This window comes from Arachis hypogaea, chromosome 20, assembly GCF_003086295.3.
Source record: "Arachis hypogaea cultivar Tifrunner chromosome 20, arahy.Tifrunner.gnm2.J5K5, whole genome shotgun sequence".
Classification (NCBI taxonomy): Eukaryota; Viridiplantae; Streptophyta; class Magnoliopsida; order Fabales; family Fabaceae; genus Arachis; species Arachis hypogaea.
The window spans coordinates 37191106-37212436 of record NC_092055.1 but is presented as its reverse complement, the minus strand read 5'-3'; the positions used below and the strand labels follow the sequence as shown (position 1 = coordinate 37212436).

Here is a 21331-nt window from a genome sequence, read left to right as displayed (position 1 = left end):
TATTCATGGCCTGCTAGTCTCTCTAGCATCTGGTCTATGAATGGTAAAGGAAAATGATCCTTTCTGGTGGTTGTATTGAGCCTTCTGTAGTCAATACACATACGCCACCCTGTAACTGTTCTTGTGGGAACCAGTTCATTCTTTTCAATATGAACCACTGTCATGCCTCCCTTCTTGGGGACAACTTGGACAGGGCTCACCCAGGGACTATCAGAAATAAGATAAATAATCCCATCCTCTATTAACTTAGTGACCTCATTCTGCACCACTTCCTTCATGGCTGGATTTAGCCGCCTCTGTAGTTGAACCACTGGCTTGGCATCATCCTCTAATAGGATTTTGTGCATGCATCTTGCTGGGCTAATGCCCTTAAGGTCACTTATGGACCACCCAAGAGCTGTCTTGTGTGTCCTTAGCACTTGAATTAGTGCTTTCTCTTCCTGTGGATTTAAAGCAGAGCTTATGATCACTGGAAAAGTGTCACCCTCTCCTAAAACTGCATATTTCAGGGATGGTGGTAGTGGTTTGAGCTCTGGTTTAGGAGGTTTTTCCTCTTCCTGAGGGATTTTTAGAGGTTCTTTTATTTCCTCTGGTTCCTCCAAATCAGGCTGAACATCTTTAAGGATGTCATTTAGCTCTGATTCAAGACTCTCAGTCATATTGATCTCTTCCACCAAAGAGTCAATAATATCAGTGCTCATGCAATCATTTGCTGTGTCTGGATGCTGCATAGCTTTGACAGCATTTAACTTGAACTCATCCTCATTGAGTCTCAGGGTCACTTCCCCTTTTTGTACATCAATAAGAGTTCGTCCAGTTGCTAGGAAAGGTCTTCCTAGAATGAGAGTTGCACTCTTGTGCTCCTCCATTTCCAGCACTACAAAGTCAGTGGGAAAGGCGAATGGCCCAACCTTGACAATCATGTCCTCAATGATGCCTGATGGATATTTAATGGAGCCATCAGCAAGTTGAAGACATATCCGGGTTGGTTTGACTTCTTCAGTCAACCCAAGCTTTCTGATAGTGGATGCAGTTATTAGGTTGATACTTGCTCCAAGGTCACATAGAGCTATCTTGGTGCAAGCACCCTCTAATGTGCATGGTATCATAAAGCTTCCTGGATCTTGAAGCTTTTCTGGTAAGCTTTTTAGAATGACTGCACTGCATTCTTCAGTGAGAAACACTCTTTTAGTTTCTCTCCAATCCTTCTTATGACTTAAGATCTCTTTCATGAACTTAGCATAAGAGGGTATTTGCTCAAGTGCCTCTGCAAATGGGATCTTTATTTCAAGAGTCCTGAGATAGTCTGCAAAGCGGGCAAATTATTTATCCTATTCAGCCTGGCAGAGCTTCTGAGGATAAGGCATCTTGGCTTTATATTCTTCAACCTTAGTTGCTGCAGGTTTATTCCCTACAGAAGTGGTTGGAGAAGCCTTCTTAGAGGGGTCACTATCAGCACTTGTAGGTGTCTGATTCTTCATAGGCGTTTGAACGCCAGGATTGGGTGCTGGATGGGCGTTTAACGCCAGCTTCCCACCCTTTTCCGGCGTCTGAACGCCGGAACTGGGCAAGGAATGGGCGTTTAATGCCAACTTTTCCCCCTTTTCTGGCGTTTGAATGCTAGAGTTATTCCTCTCTGGGCTCTTGATGTCCTCAGAGGGATCATGGGTAGTGGTTTGGTCATCCTCTGTCATTTGTTCCTTTCTTGACTTTTTCCTATTTTGAGCTAAGTTATTCAATGTCTTCCCACTCCTTAGTTGGATAGCTTGGCATTCTTCTGTTATCTATTTAGATAGCTGCTGTCTTGTCTGATTCAATTGTGCTTCTATGTTCTTGTTAGCATTTTTAGTGTTTTGGAGCATCTCTTTGAATTCTGCTAATTGTTTTGTCATAAGGAGTAATTGTTGATTAAGTTTAACAATCTGTTCTTGAGGATTGGGATCAGTAGTTACTGCCATAGCCTCTTCTTTTATGGAGGACTCACTGTTTGAGTACAGATGTTGATTTCTAGCAACTGTATCTATGAGCTCTTGAGCTTTTTCAATTATTTTTCTCATGTGTATAGATCCACCAGCTGAGTGGTCTAGGGACATCTGAGCTTTTTCTGTAAGCCCATAGTAGAAGATGTCTAACTGTACCCACTCTGAAAACATTTCAGAGGGGCATTTTCTCAGCATCCCTCTGTACCTCTCCCAGGCATTATAAAGGGATTCATGATCCTCTTATTTAAAGCCTTGGATGTCCAGCCTTAGCTGTATCATCCTTTTTGGAGGGTAAAATTGATTCAAGAATTTGTCTAATAACTGTCTCCATGTTTTTATGATTGCTGTGGGTTGGTTATATAACCACCTCTTAGCTTGATCTTTTACAGCAAATGGAAACAGTAATAATCTGTAGACATCCTGATCCACTTCTTTATCACGTACTGTGTCAGCAATTTGTAAGAACTGTGCCAGAAACTTAGTAGGTTCTTCCTGTGGAAGACCGAAATACTGGCAATTTTGCTGCACCATGATAATGAGCTGAGGATTTAGCTCAAAGCTGCTTGCTTTGATGAGAAGTATACAGATGCTACTCCTATATGCAGCTGTAATGGGGTTAACATATGACCCCAGAGTCCTTCTGGACTGTTCACTTCCACTTATGTCCATGATGAAGAAAAGGGAATTGATATGAATTATATTTTTTTATTTAATTAAAAGTAACCGAAAAATAAAACAAAATAAATAAAAAATAAAATAAAAGTTTCGAAAATTTAAGAAAAAGAAAAAGAAAAATAAATAATTGGAATGCTAAAATGGCTAATTAATTAAAAAGATTTGAAAAATTTTGGATAAGGTTTTTGAAAATTAGAGGAAAATGAAATAAAAGCAAATTAAAAACTAAATTAATTAATTAATTAGAAAGATTTTGGAATTAGCAATTAAAAAGATATGATTGAAAATTATTTTGAAAAAGATATGATTTAGAAGATATGATTGCAAATTAAAAAAAAAAGATATGATTGAAAAGATATGATTGAAGAAATTAAAAAGATTTGATTTTTGAAAAAGATTTGAAAAGACCAATTTTCGAAATTAGAATATTGACTTGACTAAAAAAAAGATATGATTTTGAAAATCTTTGACTAAATTAATGCAAAATTTCGAAATTTATGAGTGAAATAAGGAAAGGATATTTTTTTTATTTTTGAATTTTAATGCGGAAAGAGAAAAACAATAAAATGACACTAAACTTAGAAATTTCAGATCAAAACACAGAGAACAAACAAGAAAACTTTGAATGTCAAGATGAACACCAAGAACACTTTGAAGATCAAGATGAACACCAAGAACAAATTTTTAAAAATTTTTTAAGTAAATAAAAGCACAAAAACACACCAAACTTAAAATTTTTAGAGAATCAAACAAAAATTTTCGAAAAATTAAAGGAAAACACAAAGAAGACACCAAACTTAGAATTTTTAAAAATCAAGAAAGAACTGAGGACATGTAATTTCAAAAAATTAAAAGAAAATAAAAGCATGCAATTAACACCAAACTTAAAATATAAAACTAAACTCAAATAAAAGACTCTAAACCAACAAAAATAATTTATTCCTAATCTAAGCAACAAGATAAACCGTCAGTTGTCCAAACTCGAACAATGCCCGGCAACGGCGCCAAAAACTTGGTGCACGAAATTACAATCACACTTTTACAACTCCGCACAACTAACCAGCAAGTGCATTGGGTCGTCCAAGTAATACCTTACGTGAGTAAGGGTCGATCCCACAGAGATTGTCGACTTGAAGCAAGCTATGGTTATCTTGTAACTCTTAGTCAGGATATCAATAATTCTCAGATTTAATTGTAAAAAGTAAAAGAACATGAAATAAATACTTGTTATGCAGTAATGAAGAACAGGTTGAGGCTTTGGATATGCTTTGTCTTCTGAATCTCTGCTTTCCTACTATCTTCTTCTTCATGCACGCAAGACTCCTTCCATGGCATTAGACGTTCCGGATCTCAGGAATGGCCGCCAATAATTCTAGCTTATACCACGAAAGTTCCAATCTTAGATTAGAAACCCAAGAGATACACATTCAAGCTTGATTGCATGTAGAACGGAGGTGGTTGTCAGGCACGCATTCATAGGTGAGAATTATGATGATTGTCACGGATCATCACATTCATCAGGTTGAAGTGCGAATGGATATCTTAGAATAGAAGCAAGCATGATAGAATGAAAAACAGTAGTAATTGCATTAATTCATGAAGAACAGCAGAGCTCCTTACCCCCAACAATGGGGTTTAGAGACTCATGCCGTAGAAGATACAATATGAAACGTGTAGAATGTCATGAGGTACAAGATGAATCACTAAAAGTAGTTTTTATAGTAAACTGGTGACCTAGGGTTACAGAAATTGAGTAAGCTAGGGTGTTTAGTGTAAAAATCCACTTTTGGGGCCCACTTGGTGTGTTCTTGGGCTGAGCATTGAAGCTTTCATGTGTAGAGACTTTTCTTGGAGTTAAACACCATCTTTTGTGCCAGTTTGGGCGTTTAACTCTAGCTTTTGTGCCAGTTCTGGAGTTAAATGCGAGAATTCTTGAGCTGACTTGGAACGCTTATTTGGGCCATCAAATCTCGGGCAAAGTATAAACTATTATATATTGCTGGAAAGCCCAGGATGTCTACTTTACAACTCATTTGAGAGCGCGCCAATTGGGCTTCTGTAGCTCTAGAAAATCCACTTCGAGTGAAGGGAGGTCAGAATCCAACAGCATCTGCAGTCCTTTTTCAGCTTCTGAATCAGATTTTTGCTCAGGTCCCTCAGTTTCAGCAAGAAAATACCTGAAATCACAGAAAAATGCACAAACTCATAGTAAAGTCCAGAAAAGTAATTTTTATTTAAAAACTAATAAAAACATAATAAAAACTAACTAAAATATACTAAAAACATACTAAAAACAATGCCAAAAAGCGTATAAATTATCCGCTCATCAAGTTGTTACCCATGATTGAGTTCATATCACCATGAACTGTTGATGAATTCTAACAAACAGCACAAAATAAAAACTGTTAGTGAAACCACCAAAGATATTTGTCTCTTTGTTGCCGGCATGGGACTTTATGCAGAGTCTAAAAAGGTATGTAATTTCCGTCATCCAGCTTGCTTCATGATCCTTCCGTTTGTTTTTGGAATTCACTTTGAGAGGTTTATAAATTATAAAATTGTTTGAAGCTCATAAATTTGTATTTTAACATGAACTTTCATATTCATCCAAATAAAGTGAAACTTTAGCTGGATTATGTATAAGAATTTTGACTGTCATGAAAAACCACTTTCAAGTTATTCACTGAACTAAGCTATTACACATTTATTGTTTCATCGTTTTATACTTTTATGATATTTAATAAATTTCTTAAACTAAAATGCATGTTTAGATCTGAGTCATGATTATTGTATCAACATGTCCTATTTTATTGTACTTCTCTCCAAAGGATATTCATGGTAAGAATTTTAGAGTTTGTATTCATTGTTGAATAATGAGTATAGTTTTTTGTTTTTTCTTGTGCATTTTTAAAGAAAAATAAATCTTGTTTCTTAAGCTAGTGTTTTTTGTTTGATGATCTTTTCAGGTGTGTGGCACTTATTAGAACTTCTCCATGAGAAATGAGAAATGAGAAAGAAGCTGTATGAACATGATTGAGTTTGTAATTTGTAGTTTACATTTTGGAGATTTATAATTCCTTATTTTTCTTGTCCTATGTATCTATCTAGTTCATTAGGGTTTTTCAATGTCTTGTTAGTTTGTACTTTAAAGTTTATATGTTAAAGATTTATAAAACAATCTTAGTTAGTGAAAGATATCTGAACTATCTATGTTATTATATATTATATAAATATTAACTTGTTGAGTAAATTAGTTAATATATTAATTAATTAAAAAAATAATATAACTTGATAAATTATGTGTGTAATTTGTATTAAAAAATTATTACAAAATAAATAGTTTTTTGTAACTAAAGAAAAAAAAATGTTACAAAATCAAGTTACATTTTGTAATAAAATTTTATGATAGGAAAAATTAGATTGTTACCAAAAATACCTTGAAGATCAAAATTTGTTACTACTTTTGTAACGACTTTTGGTTTTTTGTATTAGAAAAATTTGTTACAAAATATCACATTGAATTGTAACAATTCCGTTTTTTGTTACAAAAACTTTTTGTAACGGGACATACTGCAACGGCTCCTTTTTTTGTTACAAAATCCTTTTGTTTCAAAATTTTGATTTTTTGTAACAATTATTTTTGTTACAAATATTGCTTTTTCTTGTAGTGAGTGTTTTTCTGAAAAACGACGCATACGCGTCAAGCACGCCTATGCGTGGGGGTCATTCTGCCAAAAATTTTTCTAAGTTAAAAGCTGCAGAATTCACAAATTAAACCCCCAATCTTCCTAGGGACATAACTCCTCCATTTTAAATCATTTCTCGCCCGTTCTTCGAACGGTATAACCACCCCGGATCCAATTTAGTTCTCAACAAATTTGGCACAAAATGGGAATCCGGAGTTCAAGTTACATCCCATCAAAGTATGCCCAAAAATCACATTTTCATTCAAAACCATAAGGTGGTGCCATTTTCAAAACAAACCAATTTCATCCCTTGTTAAAATCAACAAAAACATGCCAATTTCAACCCTTTTTGAAATCAAGGAAAGTATACCAAAAACCAACTCAAGCTTCTTCAACTCATACATTAGCATATCAGCACATTACAAGCCAACATCTCACCATTTTATCCTATCTCAATCAAATGGCTAAATTACCAACACATTAACATGGCATACATCATTCCTCATTCCAAATTCCGATAACACCATTACCAATTAACTAACATTTCATATATCACTACCATACTCACTCTCAACATGGTTACATCCATAATTCAACCTTAACCATTCATCAAGCATATATCACAACATGCATTTTCCTCATATATGACACCATCAAGGCATCAATATTCACAATCACATATATGACCACATCATATATCTCAACCATTCAACAACATCAACAATTCAATGCCTATCTTAGGGCCTCTAGCCTAAGTATTTCCTACCACATTACATTTTAGATACAAGAAATCGAGACCATACCTTAGCCGATTTTCCAAGCTCAACCGGAGCACTTCCAAACCACTTGTCCACATGCTCTCAAGGTCTTAACACCTCCAAAAACAGATTTTTATCACCAAAAATTCCTTTTCAAGCTTTTCAAAGTCTCAATCAAGCTCTAATACCCACATACACACAACCTAAGCCACAATCATCATACCCATACACAACATCTCAATACCCAAACATCATAGAACAAAAATTTATACTAGAGTTGAGATTCTTACCACACCCAAGGTCCAAGGAGACAAGATTAACCTTCTCTTTCAAGAGAGTTGGGTCTTATAGCATCAAAGAGTCCAAAATCTCAATATTTTTGCTCATGAAACTCAAAATCAAATCTGGAAATTTGAAGAGCAAACAGTGACTTACCTCAAGATAGATTGTATGGGTTTTGTAGAGATCTCCATGGTGAACGTGTGGCCATAAACGGTGCGACAATCGGAGCTCTAGGTCAAAAGTTATGGTGGTTTGAAGATCAACCAAGGGTTAGAATTTAGAGAGAGTGTTCTTCCCCCATTTTTTCCCCATTTCAGCGTGTTTGGTGTGTTGTGAGGAGAGAGAGTGCTGAAATGAGTAGTTTACGGTTTTGTTATGTTGGGCCAAGGGCCCACTATGGGTCCGGTTGGCCCGGTTTGGTCCGTTCGGTCCAATTTTGGTCTGATTTTTACAAAATTAGTACTTAAATTCTCATCTCAATCTCCTCTATCATATTAAGCCATAAAAATTACATCTTTAGATTTATAGAATAAATTCTCATTTATGGGTTAATAGCCGTTAATTAACCGAATTTTACAAGATTTCTCTTCCTTCTTCCAATCAACAAAAATCTACAAATGCTAACACTAATATAACTTCTGACACAAGTAAAAACACACATAATATGCTAATTACAAATGTGATTATCAATTCATAAGAAAAACAGCTAAGGTTGCTCTTCATTTTTCTCAATGAAAAAATGCTATGAAAGATGAGTACAATGCCCTACTTAAAACTAATACCTGAACTTTAGTTCCTAAGTCTCAAGATGCTAAGGTTATAGGATGTAAGTAGGTTTAAACTATTAAGAAAAACTCTATGGCAGTGTGCAGAAACATAAAGTTAGACCTGTTGCACAAGGTTTTTAACAAGACGAGAGCTTTGATTTTGATCAAGTCTTAATCCTAGTGATTTGACTAACAACAATTAGGACTGTATTATGTTTAGCTTTATCTAAAAATTGGATAATTAGACAATTTGATTTTAATAATATATTTTTAAATAGTGACCTTCATCAAATTATTTACATGAAATAGACTATTGGTTTTGAACATATTGAGACACATATTTGTAAGCTAAATAAATTTCTCTATGACTTAAAACAAACTCCTAGAGAATGATTTCTTAAGTTTAGTAACACTTTATGTACGCTTGGTTTTTCAAATGCTAAAATTGACACATCTTTGTTTATTAGAAAAATAACATCTTCTACTATATGTACATATTATACTATGATGATGATATTATTATAACTAGCGATAAGCTAAATAAATTTCTCTATGACTTAAGACAAACTCCTAGAGAATGATTTCTTAAGTTTAGTAACACTTTATGTACGCTTGGTTTTTCAAATGCTAAAATTGACACATCTTTGTTTATTAGAAAAATAACATCTTCTACTATACGTACATATTATACTATGATGATGATATTATTATAACTAGCGATAAATCTGATGAAATCAGTGATGTGATTTCCCTTAAGGATTTAGGGAAATTAAGTTACTTCCTTGGTGTTAAAGTGTAAAGGACTGGTTGAGGTCAAGTGCACTTTTCTCAAACCAAGTATATTAAAGATTTACTTTTTAAACTTGGCATGATAAAAGCTAGCTCAATGTCTACTCCCATGCATAGTTATCAGAACTGGACTAGACCGGATGGTTCGATCAATTTTAGTTGAACTGATGATCTAGCCAATTTGATTAAAATTCTAAACTGAATATGCAATTAAACTGCCAAGAACTAGACAATTCATTATAAACTGACCAAAACTGGCCAGTTCGATCCTGTAACTCGGTGCTAACGTCCTCTAGCTGAAAACTAAGATGCCATACCACCAGGTTGTTTGTTCCTCTATCATTACATGTGCTAATTATTATTATTATTATTATTATTATTATTATTATTATTATTATTATTATTATTATTATTATTTAATTTAATTTTACTTTTATGTTCATTTTTTTAATTTATAATTTTTTAGGATTTATATTATAGTTATTAGAACTAAATCGGTAATTAACCTGGTCAGATTATTGAGTTACTAAGTCATTGGTTTAATTGGTGGGTCACAGATTGAACCGGTTGACTCGGTTATAAGTAAATAATTATATAAAGTTTAATTTCTTTTTATAATAAAATTTTTTTTATACAAAATTGAGTTATTTTAATATTTTAATAATTTATTAATTAATTATATTAATCAAATATATGTTGAAAAAGAGTTAATATTAATAAATATTATATAATTATCAATAACAAAAATATAGTATGGTTAATAAAATTATTTTTGTTTATCTTTTTAGTTTAGAGATATTTAACAACATTTTATTTTTTTTATAATTTTGTAAAATTAAAATATAATTAATTTAACTGAGTAAATATAAAATAAAAAAATTCAATTAAATTAAACATAAAAATTACTCATTAGAATAAAAAAACAAAAGTGTAAAGAGATTTTAAATTTTGCATGACTAAAAGAGTTAATAAGATAAAGTTATTAATTAGGATATGTCTAATAAGTAATAATATATTTAAAAAGGCATTTATAATATTAAAGAGTATCTTAGTCCGGTGGTTACATGACTCTTTATGCTCCAGTAGTGTCAGGTTCAAACCCCAACCTCAGCAGTAACACCAATTTTCTGATCGGTCCGGTTCTGGGCCGGTTTGTATACTTTCACAGTTTGAATGTTAGTCTGGACCGATTAAGGGTTTGGTTCAACGGATTTTTAGTCGAACCGGCCGGTCTGGTCCGAATTTCATAATTATGATTTATACAATTATTAAAATACATATTGCACAATTTTAGTTTTATACTCACTTTATTTATGTAGGACCGATTTTATCAGTTCAACCAGTGATTTATCGGGTAAATTAGTAAATCAATAAATTAGTAGCTTGACTGATTTGATCACCAATTCGGTTCTGACAACTATGCTCCCATGATCTCTTCACTACAACTCCTATCTATTGGTTCTGAAAAATTTGATAGATCCCAAATTATTCAGAATAGTGGTGGGATCCTTGCAATATTTATGTATCACTAAACCTAATATTTCCTTTGTCATTAATTAGTAAGATCAGCCAATTCATGCACTCTCCCTTTCTGGCACACTGGAAAGTAGTCAAGAGGGTGTTCCAATACCTTCAAGAGACCCATGATCATGGACTTGTTCTTTATAAATGTCAAGACTACAAGTTGTATGACTTTAGTGACTCTGATTGGATAGTAGATTTGGAGGACAGAAGGTTAGTTTCAGGTTTTTGCATGTATTTGGGTGCTAATTTGATTTTTTGGTCTTGTATAAAGCAAGCAACGATTAGCGGGTCCTCTATATAGAAGCAAAGTTCAAGAGTTTAGCATCCTTTGAGGCTAAGCTTGTTTGGTTTAGGAATTTGTTAACAGAATTTAGAATTCGATTCCCCACTTCACCTGCAATCTATTATGATAACTTGAGTACGGTGTCACTTACTGCTAACCCTATGATGCATGATAAATCTAAACATTTTCTGTTGGAGATTCAATTGACTAGAGATAAATTGAAAACGAATGCTCTTAATATTATCTATATTCCTGGGACAGATCAAGTGGTTGATATCTTGACCAAATTACTGTCTGCTGCTACATTTGAGAAGTTGCAACACAAGCTCAAAGTCATACCATGGTCTGACTTGAGCTTAAAGGGGGTGTGAAGGACAATATTGTAAATGACTCATAGTTTTCTAAGTTTGGTTAGTAGTGTGGTTAATTAGTTGAGCGGTTAGAGTTAGCTTTCTTTACTCTTTCTCTGTATATATACTTCTTAGCTTAATTCGTATTGTTTTCAATTTAGTTCAATTCAGTTCAGTTAAATAGATGATTAGAATTATTTCTCTCTTATTCTTATACTCTCTTCTTCTCTATTAATCTCTCTTTGCTCAACATCATTTGTTGCATGTTACAACAATTTTTTGTTGTACGAGTATTTCTTCAAAAACTGCTTTAGAGTTTACATTTATTTTAATAATAAAAATTAATAGTATGTTAATAAAAATATACCAATATGGACATTCACAAAATATTGAACCTATATCCTATTAATAGAACCATCATAACGAGTCAAAATTTGTAACTCGGTTTGTGACTCCTAAAAAATGGGAACTTGAGTCATTAAAATTATGTTATGGCTCATTTAAAAATAATCAATTTGGCTCGATTTGGATAATTCACAAGGAATGCGAATTTGAATTGAACGGATATGAGTTGATCTATTCTTATTTGTTTTTTTTTTTTTTTTTTTTTTTTAGAGAAAAAGATAAATACAAATGCTAAATACTGGTCTTTTTTCTTTACTTTATAATATGAAAATATATGAATATATGATAAAGTTTGTCTAAACATATACATATATTTGTTTAGAATACTTTTTTTCTTAAGTAGTATTAAATAAATAAATTAAATATGAAACACATCTCGTTTAACTCATTATTACTTTGGATGAATTGAATTCAATTGTATTTTCTTCATTCGTCACAAAAGTAAATCAACTTGTTTACAATTTTGACTTATTATTTAGAATATATTAGAATTATTTAGATTTTATTAAAATTAATATTATAGGATATTACGTTTTTATTATTTCGATTTTCTTAGCACCTATAAATATCTTTTTATATTATATTTTTCTATACAACTTAAATAGACACAAATCCTTTCACTATTGCTCTCTCTTACATTTCTAATATGGTATCAGAGCTATATATTCTCTTTGAAGAAGATACGTTTTTCTTCTAGTAAAATCACCATATGTTTCACATTTTTTCTCCATGTCATTTTTCTTTACTTTTTTGTCACTCCTTTGATACTTTTTCACCTCACGATTAGCCTATTCTCTATGTCTTGTGTCTTTCTAAGTCTAATAAATCAAACACCCTGTTATCCGCTACTTATCTATTCTTATGAAGAAACGAAATATTTATCGTCATCCTTCGGCATTGATAGTTATCAGTGGCTAAGAGAAGGGGGTTGAATCTTAGCTACCTTTTCTGCTGAATATTGCTTTTGCTTTCTCAATGGAACTTAGGAGATATTTTTACTTTTGTCTCGTGGTCAACTAAGAAATATTTTCATTTTTGTCTCTTGAGTAACAGAAACAATAAAATAGTAGAGAAGAGAGAATCATACCATGATGTATCCTGGTTCGGCTACTAGATGCAATGTAGCCTACATCCAGTCTCCATCACAACAGTGACGGAATTTCACTAGGACAAATCCAGATTCTAAACCCAATCTGAATTTGACTAGGACTCAACCCTAGTTTTCACCAGCCAAGTGCTAACCCAACTTGCAAGGAAATCTCCACAGGATCATGACACAAAACAAAAAGATGTACAAAGAAACTCTGAGACATCTTATGACTTTTTCTCACAATTTAACTCACTGTCTTTTACCTCTGGGAATGGATCCTCTCAATTGTTAAAAAAAATTGAGAGTGTAAAGTGTGATCTCTAACCCTTCATTGTTCTCTCTCTCATATTTATTCTTGGTTCCACTTATAAAATTAATGGTGCGATATCACACTTTACTCTCTCAATTGTTAAAAAAATTGAGAGGGTCCATTTTCTTTACCTCTCATTGACTTTTTCTTATAAATCTCACCATGTTTGTCTTTTACAATGAGACTCAGACAGATCAAAACAGAGAAAAAGAAAATACTAAATGAACAACATGAAGGAGAAGAACTCTAATAGCTCGGGTAGCTATGAGAATAAACTCTGTGTTCTTCACTTACTCTCCTTGTCTTCAACCCTTGGCCGTTCACCCTTAATATAGAAGAGTGAAGCTTCCAAGGTTGAATCTCATTCAACCCTAACACTGTCTTCTTCTCCAACATCAGAGTAGCAGCGGCTTCATCAAAGAGAGGAGAGAGAACCGAGTCTATTGCATGCATGCTTACCTCTTCTTTCTCATCCTTTTTCTCCAACTTCTTCAATATTGACCATTGAGCTAGACTTTGGGCCCAAGTTTTTATTATGAGCGTTGATATGGTTCTAACCTATGAAGGCTTCACGTTCTCCATTGTTACTTCTTCCATGCATGAGACTTTGAAGCTTTCTTCTTGGATCCTTGGTGAAGTACAAATGAGGAAGTAGATTTTTGTGGTGCTTGACCGCGAGGACTAGCCACTGAATTGTAGCCTTTTTTACTTTGCTTTGTTTTGGCAAAAGTCCTTTTGCCTTTCTTCACAACCTAACCTCTGAGCATTCTATTTTCTTCTTTCTTCTTTTTGGATGAACGAATGATTTGACTGAAGCAAGAGAGAGGAGAGAGAAGAGAGAATAGCTTTCAGTGAAAATCTTTAAAGAAATTAAAGTGAATTGAATTTTAAGTTCCACTTACCGAAAGAGTGATTAACGTAAGAAGCTTGTGGACTCTTGGGTTCTTTACTTTAATTCATCAAACTTGGTTCATGGGCTTGTGATTTGGGCTTGTCTTTTCTTCCTTAATTTCAAGGTTCAGCCACTATTTTTGAATCAATTTTATACAAGGCTGGATGGGCTTTAAACATTTGTTCCCTGAGCCACTAGATTTATTTTATTTCTTGCACACTTGACCAAAAACATCAAACAAATAATTTGTAATAATTTTAATAAGCATCTAATTAACATTTTAATAATGTTTGATCATCATATTAGTTTTCCAAACTCAACAGGCATTTTACCATCTCTTTACAGTTTGCCACTTTTTCGATAGTTTTTGAGTAGTTCGTCATCTTTTCAGCAGTTTCATTTGCGCTTTCTTTGCGATAGTTTCGTCTGCGCTTTCTTTGTGGTAGTTTCGTCTGCACTTTCTTGCGGTAGTTTCATTTGCACTTTTCTTGCGGCAGTTTCGTCTGTGCTTCCTTGTGGCAGTTTTGTCTGTGATTGCTTTCAGCAGTTCCGTCTGCACTTCCTTGCGACAGATGATGCTGATCCTTTGTCACTAGAGGGTGGTGGTACCTGCAAGAGACTCCAATGCTTAAGTTAGCATGGGCTTTAAGCAGGTTTTTTTTGTAGAATCAGAGTATGAGTTATACCTGGGTGCTCCAGTGTATTTATAGTAGTGTGGTGTGACATTTCTGGAGATAAGATAGCTATCTTATCTTATCTTTTAAGTGAGATCATCTTATCTTCTGAGGAATCGCCCTTATCTTTCTAGGCTTTAACTGCCTTTAGATTGGGCTGTGTCCCTTCATTTGGGCATGTTTGGGCCCCTCTGGCGATTTGGCCGATCTCTTTAAGAAGAGGTCGGAGAATCCAAACCTGAAGAGGTCGGTCGACTTGTCTTTAATCAGCCCGGGTCGTACAACTCGACCTAGGGCATGAACAGTGCCCCTGCTTGAGTGCGGTCTTCCTTTTGAGGTTGTGTCTTTTTAGACTTCGATTTCTTTTTGGAAAAATCGAGCTCGAGCATTCTTTTGTTGATCTCATTGTAGCACTCCTATTTAGTGGTTTGAATATGGAACGTTTCCTCTTTTAATTACGGTGCACGTTTTTACTTTTTCTTGGAAACGTGCGAAGGTCAAAAACTCATTAACTCTTTGCCATTTCCTTTGCTTCCCTCTTTGTGTCTTCATTTTATATTTCAAAGCCTTTTCCCTCAGTTTTCTTCTCTTCACTTTACTGTAACTTCTCCCTTCTCCTTACCCTTCTGTTTCTAGGCCTTCGTATTTTCCTCACTTGCAAAGGCGATCGTTGGCGTCGTTTCGGTCGTTGCTTCAGTCTCTGATTGTTTATCATCTCCTCTCCACTGCAGGTTGGTTTTTAATCTTCTTTCTCTCTTTTATTTTTCACATCGTTCATTTTATGCTTGTGCTTTGTTTGGGCATGAAAAAGTTTTGATCTTGCTCGGATTTGTGTTAGCAAGTTTGAATCTTTTCTATGTCGTTGTGCCTGTAGTGCGCGCCTTGAGGGTTTTTTCGCTTTGTTGCTTGTTTTTGCCCCTTTTACTTGATTTCTTTATACGTAGATCTTTTCCTGTTTATAGCTTGAAGTAATGAACTGTTAATTTCAAAAAGGTTGTATATTTTTCATGATTTTTGCGTGGTCTGTCTGATGTTGATGGTTTGCTGTTTTGTATGGATCGCCATTTGTCAGAGAAGGCTTTTGATCTTCTTTGTGTTTTTAGGGCTTAAACTGCGAGATTTTTCTTTTTTCTGGATCCTTGCTTTGTTATTGCCTCCAAAGGATGCCCCTGAACTTTGGTGTGAGTCCTAGGTTTTCTTTTGCTGTTTCTGAGTCTTTTAACATTCGCATGCTATTTGTCTGAGTTATCTCCATATTTGTCCGAGATGTTTCCTGTTTTGTTCGAGTTGTTTGATTAGTAACCCATTTTTCTCTTTTCTCACTGTAGGACTAGTTGACCCATGTCTTCTCGCAAAAATATTGTTGAGATATCTACCAAGGTCCTGGATGGCATGTCTGACTGGTTGGACTCCCTTGTTTTGATATTTGTTTCCATGGTTGATTCTGAGTACTGTGTGTGGCTTAGGAGGCATCATAGGATTTGTAGTAGTAAAGAGCAGGAGAAAAACTATGAGTTGGTAGTGCCCGATCCTGATGAGAGGGTGTTCATACCCTGGGTCGAGCTGTCCAACCCGGGATGTTTAACGACAAGTCGACCGACCTCTTCAGGTCAGGGCCATCCGACCTCTTCTCAAAGAGCTCGGCCAAATCACCAAGAAAGTCCAAAAAGGGCCCAAACAGAGGAACACGACCCAAATCCAAAGGCAGCCCAAGCTTAGAGAGATAAGGGCGGTTTCCTTGAAGATCAGATGACTTCACTCAAAGATAAGATAAGATAACTATCTTATCTCTAGGAAGGTCATTCCACACCATTATAAATACACTAGAGCACCCAGGTATAACTAATACTCTGATTCTACAAAATACCTACTTAATACCCTTGCTAACTTAAGCATCGGAGTCCCTTGCAGGTACCCCCACCCTCCGGTGACAAAGAATCAGCAGCACAGCCAGTCCAACAAGTCGGACACAGTTTCGGTTGCCACTCACCAGTCGGACACGTCAGCTCCGACCAGTATAGAAGATCTCATCCGAGATCGACCTAGATTTCAGGTAACCCACGGAACATTGGCGCCGTTGCCGGGGAACCTGGAAGTCATCCCATCATCATGGCAGACAACCTTGACAACGACCATGACTCTGATCTCAAAGACAGGACGCCGCACAAGAACGCGGACACTACACCAAAAGATACTCCTCAACCTAATAAAGACAAGAATTCACCAAACACGGGAGCCATGGAGGCACTTCAGGATCGCCTAAAACAACTCAAAAAAGAGGTCGAGTATCAACAGGAAGCCAAAAGAGACCTACGAAGGGAAGTTAGGTGACGCCACGAGTTAGAGAACAAGCTCCTAAAACTCGAAGCAGATCTCAAGGCCAAAACTACTCGATTTGGTCACGAAGATAGCTCCCGTAAGGACCAAGACCCATTCACCAAAGAGATCATGAAGACCAAAATCCCAAAGGACTTCAAACTTCCTGACATGACTTTATACGATGGCACAGCAGATCCCAGCCATCATCTCAGTAATTTCAGAAGTAGAATGTACCTCACTGACGCCTCAGATGCAGTCCGCTGCAAAGCTTTCTCGACTACCTCAACAAAGACAGCAATTAAATGGTTCGACAATCTGCCCCCTAGGTCCATCTCAAGCTTTGACGACTTAGCCAAGAAGTTTCTAGCCAGATTCTCCATCCAAAAGACAAAACTAAGCATGCCCCAAGTCTATTAGGAATAAAGCAAGGAGATCGGGAAAGTCTCCGCAGCTACATGGAAAGATTCAACAAAGCATGTCTGGACATACAAAGTCTACCAACAGAGGCAGCCATTATGGGTCCCATCAATGGCTTATGAGAGGGACCTTTTAGCCACTCTATATCGAAAAAACATCCCACATCTCTGAATGAAGTGCAAGAACGAGCAGAGAAATACATCAACATGGAGGAAAACTCTCGACTAGGAGAGACCTCAAAGTCCGAATTCTTCTACTCCTCCCGAGATAAGGATAAAGAGTCCAAGAAAAAAGAATATCAGCATGGAGAGAAGATTAAGAAATACCACAATTATACCCGTCTTCGGGTATCTCTTGTAGATGTCTATCGAGAAGTATGCCATACTGAAAAGATACCCCAGCTCGACCACTCAAAAGCAAAAAAGGAGGAGGAAATTGGACTGAATATTGTGAATACCATCGAATCTATGGACATTCCGCCAACGAATGTTTCGACTTAAAAAATGTCATAGAAAAACTGGTAAGTGAGGGAAAATTAGATCGATACTTAGCCAACCGAGCAGGAGAACCAAGAAAAAGAAGAAGGGACGAAGATGTCAGATGGACTGAACGACCACCTCGTACACCAGAGAGACATGTCCACATGATACACAGAGGATTTGCGGGAGGAGGGATCTCCAAATCATCTCGCAAAAGACATCTTAAAGAAGTATATCATGTCAAGGGAAGAGAAGAAGCACCCGACATCCCCACTATCACTTTTACTAAAGAGGACGCAGCTGGCATCATCTCGAGACATGACGATCCCATGGTCATCACTATCATATTGGCCAACGCAAATCTCCACCGCACACTGGTAGACCAGGGAAGCTCGGCCGACATCTTGTTCAAAACCGCCTTTGATAAACTCGGCCTGGAAGAAAAAGAACTCAGAGCATACCCGAACAGCCTATTCGGGCTGGGAGACACTCCAATCCAACCACTTGGGTACATCTCACTACACACGACCTTTGGAAAAGGAAACCGGTCAAGGACACTCAACATAGACTACATCGTGGTCGACGTGAGTTCAGCCTACAATTCCTTAATAGGTCGGACAACATTAAATCAGCTCGGCGCAGTAGTCTTGACTCCACATCTGTGCATGAAGTTCCCAATCGCAGAAGGAATAGCTACAATAAAAGTAGACCAGAAGACGGCGTGCCGCTGTTATAACGAAAGTCTAAACCTCAGAGGCTGAGGAGAAGAATTCCAAACCATCGAACTCGGGGGAGTTCGAGGGCAGAAAGAACTTCGTCCACACCCTGAAGGCGAAGTAGAAAAAGTCCAGATCGGAGATGTCCCAAACTAAACAACCAATATCGGCACAATCCTAAAAGGAGACATAAAAGAATCACTCGTGCAATTCTTACGAGACAATGTCGACCTCTTTGCATGGAAGGCCACAGACATGCCGGGCATAGACCCTAAGTTAATGTGTCACAAGTTGGCAGTTTACCCATGATCTCAGCTAGTACAGCAAAGACGTAGAAAGCTCGGACCAGAACGATCCCAAGCTGTGGAAGAGTAGGTACAGGCTCTACTGGAGGCAGGATTCATAAGAGAAGTCAAGTACCTACTATGGCTAGCTAACGTCGTCTTGGTGAAAAAATCAAATGGGAAGTGGCGGATGTGCACTGACTACACTGACCTCAACAAAGCCTGCCCAAAGGATCCTTATCCACTTCCAAGTATCGACGGTCTGGTGGATGCCTCCTCCGGATACAAATACCTCTCGTTTATGGATGCCTATTCGGGATACAATCAAATCCCGATGACCCACCCGATCAAGAAAAATCTTCATTCTTAACCCCAAAAGCAAACTACTGCTACATCGTCATGCCTTTCAGACTCAAAAACGCAGGAGCCACTTATCAAAGATTAATGAATAAAGTCTTTACAGACCACATTGGAAAAATCATGGAAGTCTACATGGACGACATGTTAATAAAGACACAAAGTGAAGAGTCATTACTGTTCGACCTCACCCAAATATTCGACACTATAAGAAGGCATGGCATGCGACTTAACCCTGCAAAATGCACCTTCACAGTAGAAGCTGGCAAATTCTTGGGTTTTATGCTCACACAAAGAGGAATCGAGGCAAATCCGGATAAATGCCGGGCCATACTCGACATGAAGAGCCCAACTTGCGTCAAAGAGGTACAACGACTCAATGGAAGATTGGCAGCCTTGTCCAGATTTCTAGCTTGATCAGCAATAAGATCTCTCCCCTTCTACGCTACTCTAAGGAAGGGAAGGAGGTTTGAATGGACAACAGAGTGCGAGCAAGCCTTCCAGGATTTCAAAAGATTTTTGGGACAACCACCTATTCTAACTCGGCCACAGGCAGGAGAACCACTTGTATTGTACCTCGCAGTAGAAAATCGAGTAGTAGCCTCAGCAATGGTCCGAGAAGATGACAGTGGACGACAACCTATATACTTCATCAGCAAAGCACTACAAGGGTCCGAACTGAACTATCAAAAAATAAAAAAATTCGCCTATGCTCTTGGTGCGGATTTTACAACCCACAGACTAACCGGCAAGTGCACCGGGTCGTACCAAGTAATACCTTACGTGAGTAAGGGTCGATCCCATGAGGATTGATGGATTAAGCAACAATAGTGTTTGATAGGATTAGTTAGACAAACAGAAAATAGTGTTTGGAAGTGTAAAAGCATTAACAGTAAATTTAGAATATTAAAGATAGGCAGATAAATAAGTTGGGAATAAAATATTGAGAAGATAGTTAAGGCTTCAGAGTTATCTATTTTTCTGGATTAACTTTTCTTACTAACTATTTTAATTATGTAGGATTTAATTTATGGCAAACTATATGTGACTAGACCCTAATTCCTTAGACCTTTCTAGTCTCCTCTAAAATTCATTAACTGCCAATTCCTTGGTCAATTAATTCCAATTAGAAGCTATATGATCAAATTCCAGTTTATATGCCACAAAAATTCTAATTACCCAAAAATAAAAGAATTATATGTCACGTATCCCGTTAAATCCAAATAATTAAAATTTAGGAGAATATGTTTTCAAGCTATTGTTCAAGTAAAGAGCTTTTCCAAGTTATACAAGAACTCAAATAGAAAGAGGGTCATACTTCCGTTCCACCCAAATTCATAAGATGAAGAGCGAAAACAATTCTTAAATTATAAATCCATGCATAAATTATGATAGAAAAAGCAATAAAATCAATCCATACAAATAGACAGAGCTCCTAACCTTAACAGTGGAGGTTTAGTTACTCATGGTTCAGAGTAGAAAACTGGGATTGTAAATTGGAATTGGAATAATTGTGGTGGTATCCCCCTGTTAACTAATTTGGATCCTTTTTATAACTAATCCTAATAAAAATCTATTATTTAAAACTAGAATAATATCTTTTCCTAAAAATAATATTTGAATTTAAATTTGAATTTAATTGACAAGTCTTAAGTTGATGGGTGGGGACCACATGTTTTGTCCATTCTGTAGCTTCTAATTTGTGTTTTCTGAGCTGAAAACTGAGTTAGAACAGCCCAGAAATTGCTCCTAGCATTTTTCTGTATTTTCTGCACGTGGCGCATGTTACGCGTACGCGTCGATGGTCTTTTTTGCGAGTCACGCGGACACGTCGGTCGTATAGTTAACGGTTCCGTTTTGTCCTTCCATTATTGCGTTTGTCGATCAAAGTGCATATCTCTTTTTCAATAAAAAAAGGGTATTCTCATATATATATCGTTTTGGCGGCATGGCCGAGCGGTAAGGCGGGGGACTGCAAATCCTTTTTCCCCAGTTCAAATCCGGGTGTCGCCTGATCGACAAGAGAATTGAATTTTGACCTTTTAATTAAAAAAATGAGAGGAAAAAAGAATTTATCTGTAATGTTTTCCGACTCTACTAGAAATCTGATCAAAACTTATTTGATGTTCTAATAGAATTTATTGAATTATTTCGTGTTAATATAATACTGCACGTGTCGCTATGCAAATCTTCAAATCACGCGTACGCGTTAGTCACGTGCACGCGTCGCCATGGAAAGCTCCAAATCACGCGTACGCGTCAGTCACGCGTACGCGTCGCTCCTCGCTGCCA

The 21331-nt window shown here is 36.2% G+C and overlaps 1 non-coding gene across 1 annotated transcript; it reads left to right on the top strand.

Moving 5' to 3' along the window:
• Nucleotides 1–20981: 20981 nt before the first annotated feature.
• TRNAC-GCA (transfer RNA cysteine (anticodon GCA)) lies at nucleotides 20982–21052 on the top strand. The gene has a single exon. It is a non-coding gene; the product is annotated as a tRNA-Cys (tRNA).
• Nucleotides 21053–21331: the final 279 nt, after the last annotated feature.